Source organism: Protopterus annectens, chromosome 9.part0 (genome assembly GCF_019279795.1).
Source record: "Protopterus annectens isolate FY-2018-M chromosome 9.part0, PAN1.0, whole genome shotgun sequence".
NCBI classification, from domain to species: domain Eukaryota; kingdom Metazoa; phylum Chordata; order Ceratodontiformes; family Protopteridae; genus Protopterus; species Protopterus annectens.
In genome coordinates, this window is record NC_056743.1 from 157,722,972 (window position 1) to 157,734,044 (window position 11,073).

Genomic DNA, 11,073 nt, shown 5'->3' on the forward strand with positions numbered 1-11,073 from the left:
TACTAACAGGTTTTGATGAACAAAGTGTGAAGGATTTGTATCTTTGTGTCCAATATATTTCAAAATAACTTGGAAATAAAATGTCATTATTCCACAGATGTCAGAATTTATGTAATGCTGACATCCATGGATTTTTATTATAACATAGATGTCAGCATTACATACATGATGACCTGTCAATTTTTATTACTCAGTCTGAATAAGGCGTGTGTAGGGTTACTTGGAATTAGTTTGTGCATGATAATGAAGGCGTTCAGCATTTTTTAAACCAGCAGTTTTATTACAGTTTGCTACTTAATCTTGCAGTCCATTTTATATAGTAATTCTAAAGTATTGGGAGGAATGAAATATTATTTTAGGATCTCATAGAAAGGGGTTAAGTGTTTTAAAACCCAAGCCACAAATATTTTACACATTTCCTAAAATGCATCATCTGGGACAGAAACCACTAGCGGCTGAAAGTTTCTTAGTAAACTCATTTCACAATCTCTTGAATGCTGTTTCTAACTACTATCCTCTCTCTTCTGCTGAGGATCAAGGATCCTGCAATGGTCTCAAATCATATGTCTGACATTAAAGTAGAATGATAATGGTATCTTTGGGCACTATGTGTGAGTTCATTATGTACTAGCATTCACCACAATGAAGACCTGAAATCCTTGACATATTGATGCAAATCAAATTTGTACAATTTTGTAAAACTGCTGTATATAACTTATGGAGGTTGCATTAATCTTTAATTCTTTTTTTATTCTAAAAGGGTTCTTTTACACATCTCAAAGGTAGTAGCACAGGAGCTTTTTGAGGCTATAAATATAGATATAGATATAGATATAGATATAGATATAATGACAGTAAACATGAAAGTTGTTTTGGAAAATATGAACATGTGACACAGATACCTTGATGTCTGTTGGTTATTAGGCTAGATGTTTAGGAGCTTTGTAGTTTAAAAAAATCACTAATATTAATGAATTCAGCATTGGTTTTATAGTTAGAACTAAGTTGTTTGTTGTTGATATTGTGGATGTCTTGATGACTGGACCATTAGATAGAAACATTGATACTACAGTTACAGTGTACCATTAGCCCTTCCCAAGTAATACTTTTTTGCTGTAATTTAACAGTTGTCTTTCAAGTCATGTGCTTAAGAATGCTGAAAAATTATAATTTATGAGAATTTTACAAATCTGAAATGCTCCATCTAAATATGGCTTGTGTCTGGTGATCCCAGCTACCCTTTGCCAAAGAGGATACATCTCAAAGTTTACTTTAGAGATCTCGGTTAATATACTTGTATTCAACAATTCAATATTTATTTTAGTATCATCTGCCTTATTCCAGTGTGCAGCCATCTGTCATACTGGGACTCCCTAAGGTATCTATACGAAGTTTACTTAATTAAATCAGATCATTACATCATCCAGGTTGCTCTTCATTCAACATTCACCTAGCTCCTACCTTTGGATTGTTCAAAAAGAAAACAAAATAAGTTGAGAATCACATTTTCTAAAACAAAAATGAGGTTGTTTGACTAACATATCAGGCCAAAGCAACATTTAGAAGATCCCCCCACTCTTTTATGAGGCAACAAGAACAGTCTGCATCTTTAAATGCCACAAGATTTGATTGGACTGCCCACTTACCATCTTCTTCATTTTAAAAAGGACACAGCAACAAATTATGGGATCAATCTTAGCTCACCAGCTACGTCAAAATGACTTGTGGTAAAGGGATTCTTCCTCCTACAACTGAGTATGCAATGCTGACCTTATTGTCACTTTCCTTTGCAATTTTCAAAGCTTCTTAATTTTGCTAAATAAAGATTCAGCCTCTAAAAGACTCACTGTCTGTGTAAGAGACTTACTCTGGTGTAAGGTCTCTGTATAAGGACTGTCTGTGTAAGAGACTTACTCTGGTGTAAGGTTTCTATATAAGGCAGACCTGCACTGGAGAATGACACATCAAGAAGTCTGTTGGAATTGGGCCCAAAACGATCAGCTTCATGCTTCAGTTCATGACAGTCACAGTCCACAGCTGCATAATCTCAACCAAAGTAGGAAGATTTCCTAGAACCAAGTGGTCATCTACTTTCCAGACAAAATCAGTAATTTTCAAATTACTGAATTTCAACTGTTGCTTCATCCTAACATACCTCTTTCTCTTCAGAATCCAGTAGGAACACTTGATTCCCACTCAGTTTTTGCCATGCAATGCAGTGGCATGTACATAGTCATCAGTTCATTATTATTGTAGGATGTCTTTAATTTTACCTCTCAAACAGTTTTAAAGTTTTCTGAGAACAGGTCAGAATTATCCCCTTCCTGTACACTAATACTATAGCATAATCACTTAACTTGTCAAAGCGAGCAGCCATTTATGACATTTATCTGCTAATAAACTCCATATCTCTATTAATAACTTCTAGAACTGAAGTTTTATCTGCATAGTCATAGAATTTTTCCATAGGAAATAAGTTATTTGTTCTTCTTCTTCCTAGGAGTATTTTTACTTCCCTGTTTTGTTATCATTATTAAACAAAAGTATATTATCTGTAGAAAAATGCATAGACTGACATAAATATACCATTGGAAAAGCAAAAATCGAATTGTAAAACAGAAACCAACAGGATAACACACTGTCCGAGGTTAAAAACGTATTTTATTACTGAACAAGTAAAACTAGGTGAACTCTTACACTTCTGCTTCATCAGACCATACGCACAGAGAAAAAAACACCCATACCTTATAGGCAATCCAGTTACTCAAGGACCAATCACATGCTAAAAATCACAAATAGAGAGGAAGAGCATAATAGAACTACACATTGTATATAAAGTGAATGTATACATGTATATAAAAAAACTACATGCAAAGAAAAAGAAAAATATATAACACTTGGATAATAAAATCAGTGCCAAAGCAGAGACATATATTCAAAACAAGTAAAAAGCAAATAAAATTAACTCCTGAGACTACACCCCTTCGGAATGGGTCTAAGTGGGACTTTTTCATTAAGCCCACTGCCCTGATCAACCCTCAACTTTATCATCCTTTTAACTTCTTTGGTTTCAGTTAAGTTCCTGATGTCATCACCTCTGACACTAGGGCCTGAGGAATGGAGAAAAAGTGTTTTGGTACCGATTTTTAAGAATATGGTGCAGAGCTGTAGCAACTACAGAGGGATTAAATTGATTAGTCGCAGCATGAAGTTATGGGAAGGAGAAGTGGAAGCTAGGTTAAGAAAGGAGATTATGATTAGTGATCAGCAGTATGGTTTCATGCCAGGAAAGAGCACTACAGATGCGATGTTTGCTCTGAGAGTGTTGATAGAGAAGTACAGAGAAGGTCAGAAGGAGTTGCACTGTGTCTTTGTGGACTTAGAGAAAGCATATGACAGGGTGCCTAGAGAGGAGTTGTGGTATTGTATGAGAAAGCCAGGAGTGTCAGAGAAGTATGTAAGAGTGGTACAGGAAATGTACGAGGGTAGTGTGACAGTGGTGAGGTCTGCAGTGGGAGTGACGGATGCGTTTAAGGTGGAGGTGGGATTATATCAAGGATCAGCTCTGAGCCCTTTCTTATTTGCAATGGTGATGGACAGGTTGACAGATGAGATCAGACAGGAGTCCCCGTGGACTATGGTGTTTGCAGATGACATTGTGATCTGTAGTGAGAGTAGGGAATAGATGGAGAAGACCCCGGAGAGGTGGAGATATACTCTAGAGAGAAGCGGAATGAAGGTCAGCAGGACTAAGACAGAATATATGTGTGTGAATGAGAGGGAGGATAGAGGGATGGTGAGGATGCAGGGAGTAGAGGTGCTGAAGGTGGATGAGTTTAAATACTTGGGATCAACAGTTCAGAGTAATGGTGATTGTGGAAGAGAGTTGAATAAGAGACTACAGGCAGGATGGAGTGGGTAGAGAAGAGTGTCAGGAGTGATTTGTGACAGACGAGTACCAGTAAGAGTGAAAGAGAAGGTCTACAAGAGGATAGTGAGACCAGCTATGTTATATGGGTTGGAGACCATGGCATTGACAAAAAGGCAGGAGTCAAAGCTGGACGTGGCAGAGTTAAAGATGTTAAGATTTGCACTGGGTGTGACAAAGGTGGACAGGATTAGGAATAAGTATATTAGAGGGTCAGCCCAGGTTGGAAGGTTTGGAGACAAGGCCAGAGAGGCTAGATTACGTTGGTTTGGTGCTGAGGAGGGATGCAGAGTATATTGGGAAAAAGATGCTAAGGATGAAGCTGCCAGGTAACAGGAAAAGAGGAAGACCTAAGATAAGGTTTATGGATGTGGTGAGAGAGGACATGCAGGTGGCTGGTGTGACAGTGCAAGATGCAGAGGACAGGAAAAAATAGAAACAGATGATCCGCTGTGTCGACCCCTAATGGGAGCAGTTGAAAGAAGAAGAAGACTTTTTGAAAGGAGAGGAAAAGTGGGAATGGCCATTACTGGGAAAGCTGAGGGATTAGTTTATGCAGAATAGTGCCCTAGTTGGTCTGTTCATTATTTTGAATTCATTGGTTAATCTGATATATATATATATATATATATATATATATATATATATATATATATATATATATATATATATATATGTGTGTGTGTGTGTGTGTGTGTGTGTGTGTGTGTGTATGTATATATATACATATATATATGTGTGCAGAGTAATGCTTCAGATGTTCAGTTCATCAACCATTTTTATGCCTGCATAAGTGATTGAAAACACCTCTGATTGCAGACTGCCAGCATTATTTTGAGAGAGGGCACACATACTCTGAGGTATGGGAATTTTCCTTTTCCACACTGTAGTGTGCTGGGGGTAACCAAAAGCTAACAAAAAACACATCCTAGAAAAGTGTAACAAACAGAAAAATAAGTAAAGAAAGAAATATATAAAGTAAATAAAAAAAAAACATGTCTCATTTCTCCTGAATGTGCATTGTTTTTATATTAAAATAACTTCTGGACCTTCAAGCCACACTTTCAGACTCGTTTTAAGATTTTGGGGCATTAGCTTTATTAAATACTGTGCAGATGAAGTTCATAAGGATATATATACAAAGAGCATTGTAAGAATACAAGCATTTCCTTATAAATCTGGTTGCAGAAAAATAGGTTATATTCCCCATGTGGATGGAGTAAATATTGCAATGTGTCAAATTTTTTGAAAAGGTTTTGGGGTAGGTAGACAGCAGAAACTATATGAATGGAATGGATTATGGCATAAGGATATACTGCAGTGGACATGTTACTTGATTGAAAGTGTCATTAACCTGTTTTCCGTCAATTTTTCATATGTTCATAAATCTGTTAAACCTAGTTATATGCTACAGAACTTCCTTTCCTTGAATATGCTATCATTACATTTTTTCTTAGAAAAATGTTTAAGACTAAAAAGCTCACAAAATCATTCTACAGTTCTACTAATGAAAGACTAAACAGAATCCACCATATAGCAGTGAAATCTTTTCATATCATAAATACATCATTAGAGTTTACCTAAAATTATCCATTTTACTATTAGTCACACAGAGCAAATAGCCCTGTTAAACTTTTCTCACAACAGACTTCCACTGTTAGAAACTACAAGGCAAGAATTGCTTGCATAAATAAATAATCCTGTGCCTGCATTTAATATATTTATTTAAGTAATAAGATCTATTACCACTGTACAGCCATTATAGTTAACCATCAGTCTAGCACAACTTCATATTTTATAATCATTCCCTCCCTGCAGTCCAAAGAAGATCTATGCAACAATAAAATGTAGCCCCTACCAGTTTTATTAACATAAATCCCAGCTTGCAAACTGAAGGTCATTTCAACTAACTTTTTTGCTTACAAGCCTCATCTCACCTCACTGTCGGCCTGGTCAAATGGAAGAATCTCACAATTGCCTTACTTGCTTGCTTGCTTCACCTGGTCAAACAAAGATGCCAAGCTACCAAGATATAGGCATCATATATAGCCTATATTACCTGACAAACTCTTCCTGGATTTCTAGGGGCTTGTGGCAAAATGTGACCACAAAGTAAAAGTTTGCCTAAGTCAAAGTAATGCCTTTTTTCTTAATTTGAGGATTTGGAAAATAGGGTTGGTGAAATAACAGATTTGTATATCTGCTTCAAGGACAAAACAGCACAAATATATACATGTTCTTACAGAAGTGGATTCCAGTGAGATTAGGATTGGAAATTTCTCTATATTTGTTTCCAAGTGAGGCCATTTGACCCTCTTACTTCAACCATCCAGTCAAGGAGTTCCATCAAGAGCCATGATTGTTAAATTTTTATCCCTCAAAGGCAAAAACTCTATTTAAGGTTGGGATGACCTAAAGGTAAAATCCAATATAAAGACCACCAAATAAGGACTGATAATGATAATTCCTTAGTGGTCTCATACAACAAAATGAATATGTCTCTTTCCTCTGAATGTTAAAACAGAAAAGAGAGAAGGTTTCATTACAATAAATGGCTTTTCAATGACTGATACAGCAAGATAAGGAACATTTTGTGCACAGTTTTGATAAAGCAATAACTCTTTGCCAGCACTTGAAGATTGCAAAACCAGTGCAGTTACAAGGAACAGGATGCTGCAGAGACAGCTCAACCTCCATGTAAATGGCAACACGTAGGTCAATAAAGGACAATTTCAAGGAAAGGTGATGAAGAGATAATGAGTGTGAGCCGAGGACTGGACTTAGATGCCATAAAAACCTAAACCATCTGTTTGTAATGCCAGGAAAAGTTGGCTATTGTATATGTGATTCATGTGTAAGGAGCTGCAGCTCTGCATAAATATAAATTACTTTTTTATTCTGGTGGCAGTAGTGAAAAGCTAATTATTTCTAGGTTGTTGCTTGCTATTGGAGATAAATTCTAACATGTTATTGGTTGGGGTGCAAAGCTGAATTTTTCCTTTCTGTTTTCTATTGTTATAAAAAGACCCCAGACTGTGACCAGTTCAAACCAACTGTTTCTCTACTACTGAAGCTAAGATCATCTGGGCTTTGTGACATTCATTTGATTTTGCTTAATATCCAGTATACTAATGCTGTTTGTAGTTGATTTTAGTGACCTTGCTTTGAATTTTAAATTACTGCTTTTTTCTGGTGGCAGAAGAGAAAACCAGGCTATTTCTTGGCTTTTGCTTACTACTGAGGTGACATATTATTCTATTACTATTGGTCATTGTCCTCTACTGAGCTTTTTCCTGCTATTTTCTTTCATTATAAATAATGCAGTTTAGCATGGTTTAGTGTATTGCTCAGCTTAGCCTTTTGCTATAGCAGTCTTTATTTTAGGTGCCTGGGCTATATTTGTGCCCACATCTGTCTGTAGCAGTACAGAGAACCAGCTAGTCCTCCAAGCTGCCTTTAGTTTCTCATAAGTTAACAGTTGCCATCATAACCAATAAGTGCCTATTGTTTGCACAGTGTGGTACAATCTAATCTTCTTTAAACTGCCTACTTACTAATAGTTTAGAGTGTGTTTTTCTGCTTTAATCATCTAATTTAGTTTTATATATATATATATGTATATATATATATATATATATATATATATATATATATATATATATATATATAATTATTCTCAGTTATTTCCCTCCATAAACTAGCTAGTATAGCTAAATATAATTTATTCTGTGTATTTCCCAAATAAAATTTACAAATCACTGGGTCAGCCTACTTAGTTCCCTTCTACTGGCTGCCTCTTAGTACTTTGTATTCTCAGGGAGTGAAGTAGCTGCTTTATGTGTGTATGACAGGTGCAAATGTTTAAATAATATGGAGGTTTCTCAAACAGAAAAAATATGGACTATTAGCATCACACACTTCTATCACAATCTAAAAAATACATTCAAATATCTTACCTGAGGCTGTAAAAAATGTTTAATAAAGCTTCATAGATATAGTAAGATTTGGTCTCAGCATAAATCCAACACCTGATATCCTTCATGCTCACCGACAACAAAGTGTCACCAAAATAACTTTAAACATATTTCTTCAAACTATGCACCAATACAAATGTTTTAGTAATAGGTGACTATAATTAGGCATACAGATTCTCTGCTCACTACAGGGTAACAGTATCTCATAAATTCCATCAATAAAACAAACTGAGAACCACAAAAAAAAAATCTAACGAGCCACTTCCAGATAGAAAATCTTTAATGGTTAAGCGCTTTCATTCACAAGAACTTCATCAGAACCATGTTTTAATTATGAAAACACACCCATTTATACCCCCTGATAAAAGTCACATATAACAAAATCGCCAATACATTCAAAAACTAAGTTTCTAAAACCATTAACCCATTAAATACCATAATACTTCAATTTCAAAACAAAATTAATGGAACAAACATCATTTAGACCAGGATGGTTACAGGCATTTAAAATCAGCTGCCATTTTAGTTCAGACATTTCTAAATGTTCCTCAATAAACCATCTCTGTCCATCTGTTTTAATTTGTTCTAAAATCATAAAGTTAAAATTATGCTGTGTATATCTTTCAATATATCTATACAATGCATTTGTACTTTTACAATTCTTTATATCTAAAATGTGTTCTACACCCACCTTTTAAAATATCTCTTACTTTTACCCACATAAAATGCTGTACATGAAGTAGAAATAATCCAAAGGAAGACAGCTGGATACACTTGAACCACTCTAAGTTTAATGTGAAGCGCTTTTCGTCTGGGATAATACCCAGACTTCCTCAGACAAAAAACATACACCAAAACCACTCTATAAATACAAATCAGTTAATTAATTAATTAATTAATTAATTAATTAATTAATCAAACTGTAAAAAATACCATGCTAAAATAAAAATAATTTTTTTTTAATTTAAAAGCCTAGCTAATAATATAAACTACTAATAAAACGTCTTAACCAAGAGCAGTAACATTACTTAAATTATAGATGTGTAAGAATTTTATATTCACTAACATATAAAACTAAAACTGTTTATACACACGTAATTAAATGTTAAACTATGAAAATTCATACAGTACATCTAATGTTTAAAATTTAAAAATTCACACTCTGATAAAAAGTGTTGTAATTCTAGTCTATCTTCCCAAGTTTTTTAGTTTCAATATACAAGTAACGGATATTGTTTCGTTAAGACTTGGGTCCCTACTGGAGTCTAATCTCAACTGCCAAAGGAGTTCTTGCTGCTCCAACAAGAGCGAAAAAGGGCCCCCCCTTCCATCTACGACAGCATGATCCAATACCCGGAACATGAAGGAATGTGTTGGGAAGTCTCTACAGTGTTTGGCTAGAGCATTTTAAATTCTGTTCCTTCTGATACTATATATATATATATATATATATATATATATATATATATATATATATACACACACACACACACACACACATGTTCTTATATTCTCTCTCTTAATTTTCTGTCAGTTTTTCCTACGTAAAACACGGGACATAAATTACACTGAGCCAAGTAAACAACTGATTTCGAATTACAGTTGTATCTCCCTACTGTTTTAAAAACTCTGTTATTCACTGTAGCATTAGTTCCTGTTGCTATATATTTACAGTAATTACAGTTTTCACATTTAAATGTTCCGGGGGAATCTTACTAAAGTAGTGGCATTGGTTTCCAATAACTTCTTCATGTTTTTTCCTTTTCTGTAAGTAATCAGTGGAGACCCTCCAAGTTTGTCCTTCCACTCTTTTTCCATAAGTAGTATATTCCAGTTTCTCCTCAAGATGTGTTTCAATTCCTCTGCATCTGTACTGAATGGTGTAATAAAACTTCTAGGTTAATTCCTATTCCCATAATCTGTTCTAAAATTGTTGTCAGTCATTGTCATTACTTCGTTTAACTCAACACTCTGCTCACTATAGGTTTCGTTGTTCACTACTACCCTTCTTAAAATGGGTGTATACGTCCCTATTCTCCTCTTATTCTGGACCTCATTTATCACTTCTCTTATTAAGTTCTACGGGTAACCTCTGTTAATGAACATTTCACTCAATAAGCTACATTCCTCCTCAAAAGCCACCTCCTCGGTAACCATAAAGGCAGTTCTCACTAACTGCCCTTTGATTACTGCACGCTTTTGCTGAGGGGGGGGTGTAGGCTAGAGTAATGCAACATGGTATTCGAATATGTACTCTTATGATAAATCTTGGCCACATAACATTTGTTTAAATCATTCTTCTCGAGGTTTATGTCTAAATAATTGATTCTAGTTTTGTATACCATATGTGTAAATGTCAAGAAATCAGTACTGGTATTTAAATAGTTAATAAAATCTTCAATTGTTCTTTCACTACCATGGAACATCCCAAACACGTCGTCCAGAAACCATGTGTAATAAATAATACGGCCCTTGAACTCGTTGTAAATGAAACAGTGTTCCCAATGGGCTAACACCAGGTTGGCAAAATTTGCCCCACATGGAGAGCCCATTGCAGCTCCAATCTTCTGACGGTATATTTCGTTAGTGAACATTACAAACTTATTAGATAAAATTATGTCTAGTAACTCTTGAACTAGTCTAATTTCTGTACTTGATGCTTCACGTCGAATCAGAGTTTCTGTTACCCACTCAATACCTGTTGTGTGTGGGATAGAAAAATATAGGTCTTTTACATCTATAGTCATTAAGGTAGCAGTGTCACTATAGGGAAGTTCATTAAGTGCTGCTAGAAAGGCCCAAGAATCCCTGCATATCTGGTGTTCCAAACTTACATACTTTTTCAACATAGTGTCCACGTATTTTGCACATGCATACATAACTGATCCTCTAGCATTCACTAACGCTCTCATCAGGGGGTCACTAATACTTTTATATAGTCTTGGTATACCAAAGATAACAGGGACTCTAGGGGCTAAAACCGACACATAGTTAAATTTAGTCAAATCAATACATCCTTCAATAAATAAGTCATTAGAAAAGGAATTAACATGTCTATAAGCCCCATTCAGTTCACTCACGCTTGCCTTAACCTACGTGTCAGTGTTAAGTCCCTTTAACATTCTTTCTGAATATTCGTCTGTACCCATTATTACTAAACCAACCCCTTTG